The sequence below is a fragment of the Sorex fumeus genome, unplaced genomic scaffold (genome assembly GCF_029834395.1).
Source record: "Sorex fumeus unplaced genomic scaffold, SorFum_2.1 ptg000061l, whole genome shotgun sequence".
Taxonomy (NCBI): domain Eukaryota; kingdom Metazoa; phylum Chordata; class Mammalia; order Eulipotyphla; family Soricidae; genus Sorex; species Sorex fumeus.
Genome location: NW_026606118.1, coordinates 30,049,645 through 30,061,837, shown reverse-complemented (window position 1 = coordinate 30,061,837; position 12,193 = coordinate 30,049,645).

The window sequence follows — 12,193 nt, the reverse complement described above, 5'->3', positions numbered from 1 at the left end:
AAGGTCTTAAATCCATTTTGAACTTCCTTTTTTGCATAGTGTAGAGTTCTGAGTTCATTATCTTACATGTGATTGACCAGACACACACATATATATTTTACACACACATATTATATATATATATACACACATTATATTATATATGTGTGTGTACAATAGATAGGTGTATTTAATATGGAAACAAAAAACATTTACTCTTCTAGTCATATATAATAAAGAGATATAATTTAAAATTTTCTCAAAGGTTAGTCTTATGCTTCCCACAATTTATGTTAAATTATAGTCCCCTCTCCATGGCACTACAGGAAACTTGAATGGTGACATTCAAATTGTTTAAATTTGGAGAGAAATCTAGTAATAAAGTATCTCTTGGATATTTGTGAACTACTAGATTGGTATTTTTCACAATTAGAACTTTAAAATTTAGCTACATTTCCCTCAATAACATCTCTTTTGCCAAACTACGATTATGCAATAGAAGCAAGTATTTTGTGAAAATCTCTGTGAGACAGTAAGGGATAAAGTATTAACTTAAATTCCAAGGTTTGATAAATATACATTATATATTATAGAAACTTTACACTAATGCATTATTGTGGCTAATTAAGAATAAAACAACAACAAACAAATTAATTCCATTTTTTGTGTATTTTTTTCAAACATAGTGATACTATATGGCAAAGCCATCCATCAAGTGTATGATAGAAAAAGGAAATTTTCAGACCCCTATACAAGGAAACATTTCTTTCCCTTTACTTAGGAATCTCTTATAGGAGGAACTCTTAAAAAGAAAGGAATAAATGTAGAAAGATAACATAAGAGTTAGAAATTTATCACACACACACACACATACACACAGGGAGCAAAAACGGAATTCCTAATAAAGCAGATTGTGAAACTAAATTTTTGTTAATTTTTCTCCTAAGCTTATTTTAACTCTTTATAATGGAAAGTTCATAAGTAAATTCTTTGTCATGTTGCAAATTATTCTCCTAAGTGATTCTGCCTTTCAATTTTTTCTTATTTTTCTTCTTTGATATACAGAATTTAAATATTTGTATTTGGCCAACTGGATTAATCTAAAGATAATTTTAACTTCTGATTCTATATTTACACCAAGTTAGAAATGGGGTGATAATAAAATAAGACTAAGGTAGAGCGCAGCACAGATTAAAACAATTTTAGGTAGCAAGTCATACCTCATATGTCATATATCTAAGATGCCAATATTAGACTGTAGAAACTAGACCATATGTCTAAGATGTCAGTATTAGAGTATAGAAATTAGACCAGCTACTTTATTTCTTTGTTTCTGTGACTATCAATGAAATGTTTTCATTAGACACCTGCTAAAACTTTTTATTGAAATCTGCATGTTAATAAAGTTTGGCTTTATATAATGAATGACATTTGACAACAAATTTAAATTTTCTCTTAGAAAAATGCTAAAAACTATCAATGACAAAAATTTCAGATCGTCAGGTGATCATCCATAAAACCATAACAAAAAAGATCAAAATTGTATTAAAAAGTCAAATTTCTGCTCAGAGAACATTGAGGGAGGAAAGGACACATTCCTATTTTAGTTTTCTGATATTGGGTGAATGACAGGACATTAAGAGGTCTGGAAACGTCAGACTAGTTTCAACCAAGCAAAGAGGAAACAGATGGGAACTTGCTGAAATTTCTCTTGCCACATGCTTTGAACATAAACATTTCCCCTTTTCTTCTTTGTTCTAAGACCTGTTCTTGGATTAAGGTAGAATGACTGGAGACATTTTTTCTCATCTTTACTCATGCAGGACTTGGAAAAGAATGGATTATTAAAAAAAAAAAAGGGTTCTCTGCTTTTGCAACATTTTTTCCTCTCTACACTGCCACCCCACATAATTTTTGTTCATCTTTGTCTTTTGTGGTCCTTGCATCAAATTATGTCTAGACAGCATCTGTCTTTAGCAATATCTGTAAACAAATAATGAGACAGTTGTTTCTAAGTGATACTTAAAAATATAAAACTATCTCTAAGTAAATAAGAATGCTCCTAAGTCAATTTGTATCATTCACATTTATTTGTTGAGAAAATCAACAGTGAAACAAAATCTTTTACTTCTGTTCTAGTTGCACATTTTATTTCCTGTATTTTTGACAACTACATGAAGTTTATTCTCAACTTTATGTAGTGATGAAGGCATAACAGCTGTGTAATTTATGAAGACTTCATTTGGTCTTATTGAGAAGTATACAGCCAGAACCATTTCATTAGTATCTAAGCAAAATATTATAAACTTCAAACCTCAGTCATAATATATGGTTAGGAATTAAATGAGCTTGAAAACTTATTGTATTTGCTTGCATTTGAGACAACCATTTGGGCAATAGACTAGAAAATAACTAGTTTAACAGACTAAATGAAGTAAAAGCATTCAGCTTTTACATTGTTTAAAATCATCTTAAATGAATTCCAAATGGGAAAAATAGTCCACATGCATTAAAATGAAACTAAAATTATTATGTATTAGAGAGTATTTATTCATAATCATTATAAATATGTTTACAAAATAATTTTATAGGCCATATAATGCTAAGTATTTACAAATGCCTGACACATTTTTGCTGTAAAAGTACTTTTAAAAAGTCACAAATAATTTAAATCATAAAAGAACACAATATTACCATTATCTTAACATTATTGTTAAGGCTTATACATTTTTTGGCAGAGCTTTAGTTGTATTTATCAATATTCAATAATCTATAAAATAAGTTTTTTTATTTATTATATTTTAACAACCTTATTTTATTAGCAGCATATCAATAGTGCAAATAATTGTATTGCGACTTGTTTTTTTTTTAATGTAGGAGTACTGCAATTTATTCAGCTTTTGGTTAAGCTGATTGAATTTGGCATACACTCCATGTAACTTGCTTTAACATTGCTAATTTATTGGGCATTTTTCCATTTTTTTAATTAAAAAACATTCTATAGATGCATGAAATACATCTGTATGTGTAATCAATTTTAACCCTTCTTGATTTGCTATGTGTAAACTTAATTAACAAATTAAAGTGCTTAACTTTATTTTCTATGGTTCTTGACATGTATAAGCACACTGCTTTAGAAAAGGATGAGGTGTTCAGGGTATATAAAAATTAACAATATCTGAAACTGCCAGTTTCATTGCACTGTCACCAAGATACAATTTACTAATGAACTGAACTTTAAAATAATGGAACTTTCCTGTATTTTGTTTTAAATTAGTGTCCTTGTCAGAACAGTTCCAGTGCTTCTGTGGAACTGTACTTATGGTTGGAGACAGAAGAGAAGGCACGTAGAATTTCCTTTTCCCTGTGAAAGCCAGCAGTAAAAGTAAGGTAAGTGTGGAAGGAAGGGATTTCACTGGAGTTAGGGACAGAATGTAGAAAGAGTCATAATGAAAAAAAGAAAAAAAGAAATTTACTTTTTGCCCCTACAGTTCAACAAAAAAGTTGATAGAAGTTTTAGAAAAAACTTCCTCTAATATTCTTTTACAATTGTTTTGGAAGAAAGAAACTATCTCCTCTACCTGTTGCCTTAATAAGACATTTACTATTATCTTGCCCCCCAAAGACTGTTTTGTATGAGTGAGCTGAAGATGAGGTCTCCTTTAAAGTGGAATCTGTAACCTCCTGTGCCCTCCTGTTGCCACAGTCCTACAGCCACAGGAGGTCTAGAAGATTTCTGAGTACTGTTTGGTGAGGAGGCAACTTTCGAATTCAAAGTATGCGTTTTGGACACTCCAGTAGATTTTTCTTTTTAAGTGTTTTATAATTTCTGGCACTTGGAAGGCCTGAAATTTCTAACAGCCTTAGACCATTTGGACAGTTGTCACTTATAATAAACAATTCAACTACTTCTGCAATTGACATTCGGCAAGATAAGGGGCCTGGGTTTAGGAACTTACCATACTTGAACCCTGAGGGAAAGTTGACCATGAATGCCATTTTGAAAAGTGTGTGTGTGTGTGTGTGTGTGTGTGTGTGTGTGTGTGTTTGTATGCGCACACGAGCATGTGTTCATGTGTATTTATTGTGCTCATGAATATGTTCTATATGCATAGGAAGGGTAAATAGTAGAACTTAAAATTATATTTATAATCTAAATAATATCAGAATACTGGAGACAACATAATTCTGCTTTCGTTTTTAATCTTTAAGCTGAAATATCTTTGATTTTCTGTCTGAGTTGTAAACTAGAATTGTTTTTCTGGTTACTAGATCTACTAATGAAAGCAAAAGGTAATATGAACACACCATAATATAATCATACTACCCTGGGCATTTACTAGAGTAAAGGCTGTGTGTGTGTGTGTGTGTGTGTGTGTGTGTGTGTGTGTGTGTGTGTATGCATATGCCTGTGTTCAACACTTGAAATAGGTGTGGTATGTCACTGAAATAGACTTAGGCTTTTTGGTTTTTAAAAATAGGAGTTTTTTTGTTTGTTTGATTTTTAAAATTTTATTTCTTTTGTGCTGGGGATTGAGCCCAGGACTTCACATATGCAACATATATGATGAGCCACATACATGATCCAAGTGGTTTCTGTTTTCAAGCAGATTTATAAACCATTAAGAAAGCATTAGTACAACCAAGGAAGTTGAAGACCCAGGAGAGGTTGAGGGGGAATGGTTAGTAGAATATAATGCTCCAGAGAGATAACTCATTCAAATAGATGTGGCTGATCAGGCAATAGAAATTCAAGGAAATAGTTCAGGACTTGATGGTGAATTTGGAAAATATGAGTAAGAGAAAACAACTGAGGTCATGGGATGGTGAACTTGCCTTGGAGAGAATGCTAAATGTGTTAAAAATGAAAACAAACAGACATGGAGATCTGAAAGGAAAGAACAAGTAGAAAATAAATGACAAATCTGAAGTAATTTTAGAAAATCAGAATTAATTGTTTATCTTAGGAATTTTGTAGTAAAATGAAGGTACTATTTATCTTATAGAGACTATTCTAAAAATTATAAAAATTTTGCTTGATAGTTATCCAAAAGAATTAAAAGAAGAGATCTGAGATTGTATTTACTTATGTTTATAGCAGTGTTATTCATAATAGTCAAAAGATGTGGACAATTTATGCTCATAAATGAATGACTTTATAAATATATATACAAATGTTTATATATTATCTAGTCATTAAAAAGAAGAGAATTCTAGCAGGATACAATATGTATAGATTCAATGGCATTCTGCTCAACAAAATCAGCAAGTTAATTACTGTATGATTCCACTTATATAGGGTACCTAGAGTATATAAATACAGAGAGACAGAAGTAGATGGTGATTGCTAGGAGTTAAGGGGAAGGCAGAGGGTAATTAATAGTTAATGGGGTTATGTTTCATCAGGAGTAAATGAAAAGTTTTGGAGATGGACGGTGATAAAGGTTGCACGACAATATGAGTGTTTTTAATTTCACTGAAGTGTACATTTCTCAGGCTCCCTCTCTGGAATCGAACCCTGATTCCCCCGTCACCATGGTAGGCACAGCGACTACCATCGAAAGTTGATAGGGCAGACGTTCGAATGGGTCGTCGCCACCACGGGGGTCGTGCGATGGCCCGAGGTTATCTAGAGTCACCAGGTCAGGAGTGGGTAATTTGCGCGCCTGCTGCCTACCTTGGATGTGGTAGCCATTTCTCAAATTTTCTCAAATTCCAGTAGGCGGGGGTCACACCCACCAACTGGCCCCCTGGCGCCGTGTAATCCCATCAGCGGCCAAGACTCAGAGGACTGACTGTCCTCACCGCTGGGGCCCCGTGGAGGGGAGCGGGTTGAGCTTTCCTCCCCACCCCGACCAGGGCTCCAGCAGCCAAAGACCTCCAGGACCAGCCACCACCATGCTGAGACCACTCTCTGCACACATGAAGGTACTGGCAGAGGGACAAAGTCACGCGGGTTCCGGGTCCGAGATCTCCAAGCCTACTCGGATTTGGGCCAAGCATCCTCCACCCAGATCCTCCAAATTCCAGTAGGCGGGGGTCACACCCACCAACTGGCCCCCTGGCGCCGTGTAATCCCATCAACGGCCAAGACTCAGAGACTATAAAAAACCAGCTCCAGGAACCTTATTATGACATCCTATTATGGCATCTTATTATCTCATTCCTACTTTGGACAAACTGGTAGGCTACCGAATGAAGCCTGCCCACACGGCAGAGTCTGGCAAACTCCCTGTGTCATATCCAATATGCCAAATACAAGTAACAATGATGGGTCTCATTCTCCTAAAGAGCCTTGAATATAATCTCAGGGCTAGATGAAGGAGACGTTACTGGGACCTGCTCGAGGCAATCGACGATTAACAGGATGATTTGTGATTTTTGTGAACTGTACATTTAAACATGATCACAATGATAACGTTTATGTTATGTATATTTAAATTTTAAAAAATGTAAAGTCATATATATATTATAATTACCATAAAGACTATAGTAATCTTTTGCTAGTAATAGTGTTGGTAACTCTATTCATTTATAGTAAAGTTAGTTTACTAAACTTATAGTAGAATTTATGTTAAAATGTATGTGTTAAATTTATGAGTTAAAACTATACATTTTTGTTTCTTTTTGCATTTAAACATTTATTAAAAACTTTAATATTATTGTTGTTGTTGTGTTTGGGACCACACTTGGTGAAAGTCATGGGTTACTCCTACTCTGAAATCAGGAACAACTCCTGACAGTGTTTGGGGACCATATGAGATGCTGGAGATCAAATCCAGGTCAGCACATGAGAGGCAAGCAATTGTACTGACCCAAGCACTAATGTTTATGAAGCTATTCATAGTGGATTTTAGACATTTTATATTCTAGCACCAACCTCACATTAATGACTTCTTCCCTCTACTAGGGAAGTACTCTACTTCTCTCTTAGGTACCCTCTACTACTACTCTCTTAGGAAGTACTCTACTTAGGAAGTACTCTACTACTCTCTTAGGTACCCTCTACTACTACTCTCTTAGGTTCTCACACCTGACTCCCAATCTGCCATCTTCACAGGCACAATTTTAATTTTGACTATTTAAGTTTGGATCTTCTGTTTTCAGTATTGTTGACTCAGTCACTGTCACTGTCCATCCATTGTTCATCGATTTGCTTGAGCGGGTCCAGTAGCGTCACCATTGTGAGACTTATTGTTACTGTGTTTGGCATATTGAATACGTCACGGGTAGCTTGCCAGGCTTTGCTGTGTGGGTGAGATATTCTTGGTAACTTGCCAGACTCTCTGAAAGGGGTGGAGGAATAGAGTGATAACACAGTGGTAGGGCCTTGCACAGGGACGACCAGCCGACCAGTTGACTCTGTGTTTTTTTTTTTATTTAGCTACACCATTCTTTCACACCACCAATGTACTTGAGTACTCTTGAGCTCTGCTTCCTTTGCTTTTGGTCTATCTCTTCTTTTCACTCAATTTCTTTTAAATTTCTTAAAACAACTTTTAAATGTCTGATCTTGAAAATCTGAGATATTTTACACATGAAAGGCTTAGTTCAATCCTTTATAGTAATCCCAAATATGGCTATTGAAATTTCTTTTAAACCTTATAAATACGTAAAATATATTTTGGGTCCTGCCCCAGACACATTAAATAATAATATCCCGGAAGGCTGGCCCAAATTTAGTATTTTAAGATGTGCTTTAGATAGTTTCGATGGAACAGAAGTATACTTAAACCATCAGATTTCTTTAGTCTTCTTTTTGTTCTGGGTTGAGGCCAATGAGGGTACACAAAGATAATAAGACTTTCATTATTTTATCCTTTAAGCAAATATAAGAAATACTAGATTGGGAACATAATATTTCATAATCATCTTGATAACAAAGGGCTCAGATATTTTGTAAAGTGGAGAGGAAAGCATCATACTAGCTTAATATGGCAATTATTGTCATCTGAAATTGGAGGTTCAGTAAGGTATTTTTTGGTATAGAAAAAATAATGGGCAATAGAATACTTCAAATGTTACAGAGTAATACATGTATAATAGCACTATTGCATTGCCCTCCCGTTCGAGCACCAGTAACATCTCCATTGTGAGACTTGTTGTTACTGTATTTGACATTTCAGATAGGCCATGGGGAGCTTGCCAGGCTCTGCCATGCGGGTGGGGTACTCTCGGTAGCTTGCCGGGCTTTCCAAGAGGGATGGAGTAATCGAACCCAGGTCAGCCCTGCCTATGCAAGTCAAACACCCTACCTGCTGTGCTATTGCTCTAGCCCACATGTATAATATGCATGTTAATATAATATTTATTATTATATATAAGGTATGAATAAATTAGGACCTTGGGTATATATACAAGAAGAATGAAAATGCAAGGTATTAAATTTCAAGTGAATAAGTGGTCATTCTTTTTTATGTATATATATTTTTTAATTTATTTGTGGAATGACCGTGAGAACAGTAACAAAGCCTTTCAGTTCAAGTCTCGGTCGGTCATACAATGACCAAACACCTGTCCTTTCACCAGTGCACATTTTCCACCACCAAGAACCCCAGTATACCCCTCCCCACCCCCCCAACCTGTGTGGCAGATTTCCACTTTACTCTCTCTCTCTCTACATTGATCACATTCAATATTATGACAAAAGACCCACCATTGTTATTTGGAATTTTCCCCAACATTCAGACCTGCCACAAAGACATCATTAGAAAATTTGTTTTCTAATGTTGATTATGAAGAGCATATGATGTTGTGTGGGCCACAATAGCGGCCACGCAAATTTGGATTTCTAATATTTTAGTAATAAACCTAGAGGGATTACTACCAGAAGCCCCTGGGTTCTGAGATTGGTATGTGTGCCTCTGGGTTGATGGTTGGTCAGAAGCCGGAGAAGGCATTTGAGGGTGGCAACCAGGAGCATTGTCATGGTGAGGAGCAGGGCCAATACCACCCCCCATCCCATAAAGCCCCATGTGCTTCGTCAATGCAGTCACATACGTGGCTGTTCATTAGGCTCTAAAAGATGCAGGCCACCATGTCGCTGACGCAGAGGGAGACAGGAGGAGGGACAGACACCCACCCCCTCCCAGGTGTCATAGCACCATAGTTAAGTACACAGTCCAGATGTATATTGGTTGGGCATTATCTTTTGCTCAGATTTTGCCACCACCATTCAAGCCTGATTTTCAGGGGGAAATGCTGGATGATTTACTTTCTATTGATCACTTTGCATATCAGGAAGTGTTGCCTGGGTGCTGGGGCGGCCCCATTGCAGTTCAGAAAAATTGTCCTGGTACCCGCATGCCAGAGCCATATTTGTAGAAGCTCATGGTCACTGGGACTCCATCTGGAGAAGGAGTGGAGAGAGCACCTACCCCATCTGGGATCTCCCGGTGATATCGGCTCAGTTTAGGGCCTGGAGCATTCTCCAGGAGCTGTGGGGCTCTCCAGCCAGTTTTCTTCTTTTATAAGTGGTCATTCTTAATCACTTAAGCTGGGGTTTTCATGCTTATAAATACATTTGCCTTAACATATCACAGGACATTGGCAATGGTTCTATGACAATTAAAAATGATGCCCACAGAAGATTTCCCACAAAGACAAATGGATTTTTGAAATAAGATGTTTTACAGGTTTTTACTTAATCTGCAGTTAAATATTATATATATTTAGCCATTTAATTTGATTTTTCTGTATAACCTTTAGATCTTGTGAAAAAAATATTGCTGACCAACTTTTTTTTTGCCAGTCCTAGAATCTTAAGAGTTAGCAAGAAATCATAATTTTACAAGTAGACAAAGAGGGATTAGGAGAGGAGAGAGAGAGAGAAAGAGAGAGAGAGAAAAAAAGATGGAGAAAGGGAGAGAGGGAGGGGGATGGAGAGAGGAAGGGAGGGAGAGATTGATTCTTGGTGGGATATGTACACTAGTGAAGTGACTTCAATAATGGAACATTGTAGGACTGAAACCCAATCATGAACAACTCTAACTATGTATCTTACATGATTCATATATATATGTATATATACATATATATGGCATGATAAAGAATATTTACACATTTACTTTTTTATACTTAAAGGAAATTAGGCAGGTAAAAGTATTTTTATAACTAAAGCAAGGAATTAATAATTCCAATCGAGCGTTTCACCATGTCCTACCTTTTCCCTTCCCTGGAGAAACAGACTAAATATAAAAAACAAAAAAAATGATGATTGTATCTGTGGATTATCACGGAGACATTTGTGAAGGGGGATCATAGAAGCATAAGTTTTATGAGCAGCCACCAGAGTTCCTGTAACTAAGATGATGCCCACTGAGGAAATAAAAAACAGAAGTCCTTGTATTCTCTATAGGCTTTTCTAGTAGTTCCTGTGATGGGAAAGGATAATATGTGCTATAGCAGAATACTGTGCTTAAAGGAGCAGTAAGATTATGACTATAATGTAACAAAAACTTTGGTCCTTAAGTACTTGCCATAAAGACATAGAGGCAGACTTGTGGGGGGGATGGGAGGAGGGGTATGGGGGGACAGGGTGGGGTGAAAGTGTTGGGGGGCTTGAGAAACTGGGGTCATTGGTAGTGGGAAATGGACACTGGTGGAGAGATTGGCTTTGGATCATAGTATGACTGAAACCTGATCATGAGCAGTTTTGTATCTGTGTATCTCATGGTGATTCCATTAAAAACATAAAAATTTAAAAAATGCAGCAAAACTTGGTATTTGAAGGGTGTAGTAATAAAGATCAATAATTTATATATGTCAAGTGCTTCTTTACCTACCTGGGGAGTTTGTGGGAAGTTCAAATCCAGAAGTAATTTAATATAGAAGATAAATTGGACAATACAAACAGCTCTTGTTTTGAACAATTTTATGTGATCTACATGATGATGGGTATTGTTTACTAATTATTTAAGATGTTTTGTTTCACAAGACTTGGTCTTTCATTGAGGGGATGGAAATTTTTGGTTTTACTAACTGGAAGGTCAGGTTTTTACTGAATCAGGTGTGAAGAAAAGACTATGGAAAGGTCTCCAAGTAAAAGTGCAATTAGCACCATTTTAGAAAAGTTCAGCACAAAATTTGGTTCTGGAAGTTTTCCAAAATTAATGACATAGCACAAATTGATTTTTTAAGGTTGAATTGAAATGTATCAGAATTCAGAATTCACATAGAAATTTTTGTTCTGCATTTTAAAAGTTGCTACGTTATAATACATTTTTGAAGGTATGTGTGAAAATACCAGTGGGGGAGAAGTGTTTTTTTTTTAAGTGATTAAAATGTGTGGAGCTGCTGTGATGATTTCCTCTGTGTTTCCTTTGGCTACAGATAATACCACAAAGTGAACTCAGTGACGCACATAGGCAGCTGATAACAGCTGACACATGGGGATCTTCAGCTAAGCGTGCATTATCAGAAAACAAGCTGAAAGCCCCACAAAACTCCCCACTGCCTGTCTTTAAAACATTCCTTTAATCTCTTAACAACATTGTAGGCAATATTACATTTTCGCATGTTAAAAGCACTTTCAGTGAAATATAAAAAGAGAGTAAAAGTGGTCCCTGTAGTAAATAGGAGCTATGTATAAAGCATTAGCATTAATGTATTTTGAAAATTACTTTGGTTGCTCTTTAGAAATTATGATTAAATATCGAACACCCTATATTTGTCTTTTATATTTAAATTTTAACGTTTGAGTCAAAGTTAAACATTGAAATATTTTTTATTATTATACTTATCTATTCAATTGATTCAGCAGTTGGTATTGCTAACCACCAACTTATCAGTAGGAAACTTGGTTTTTCATTTTGAGTATGTATTTTTAAAATATATTGAACTCTATGCTGTGAATAGCATACATTTGTCTTATATTAATGACAATTTTGCTTGTTCATAAAAGTAACACATTTTCTATAATGTGATAAAATAATCTTATATATTATTTTAACAACATTGATGCCACACTTAAAGGAAACTAAATCTTAGTTACTTCTTTCTGGTTTTTAACTTGAGAATATGATGCTAAGTGAAATAAGCCAAATTCAGGATGACACTCATGGAAAGCATAAATACGCAAAATAAATAAACAAACCAGTCAGTTCCAAATAAGTTCTCAGATTCTTTTTTTTATTTTATTTTATGTTTTTATTGAATCACCATGAAATACACGGTTACAAGGCTGTTTATGATACAAGATCCCAACACCCATTCC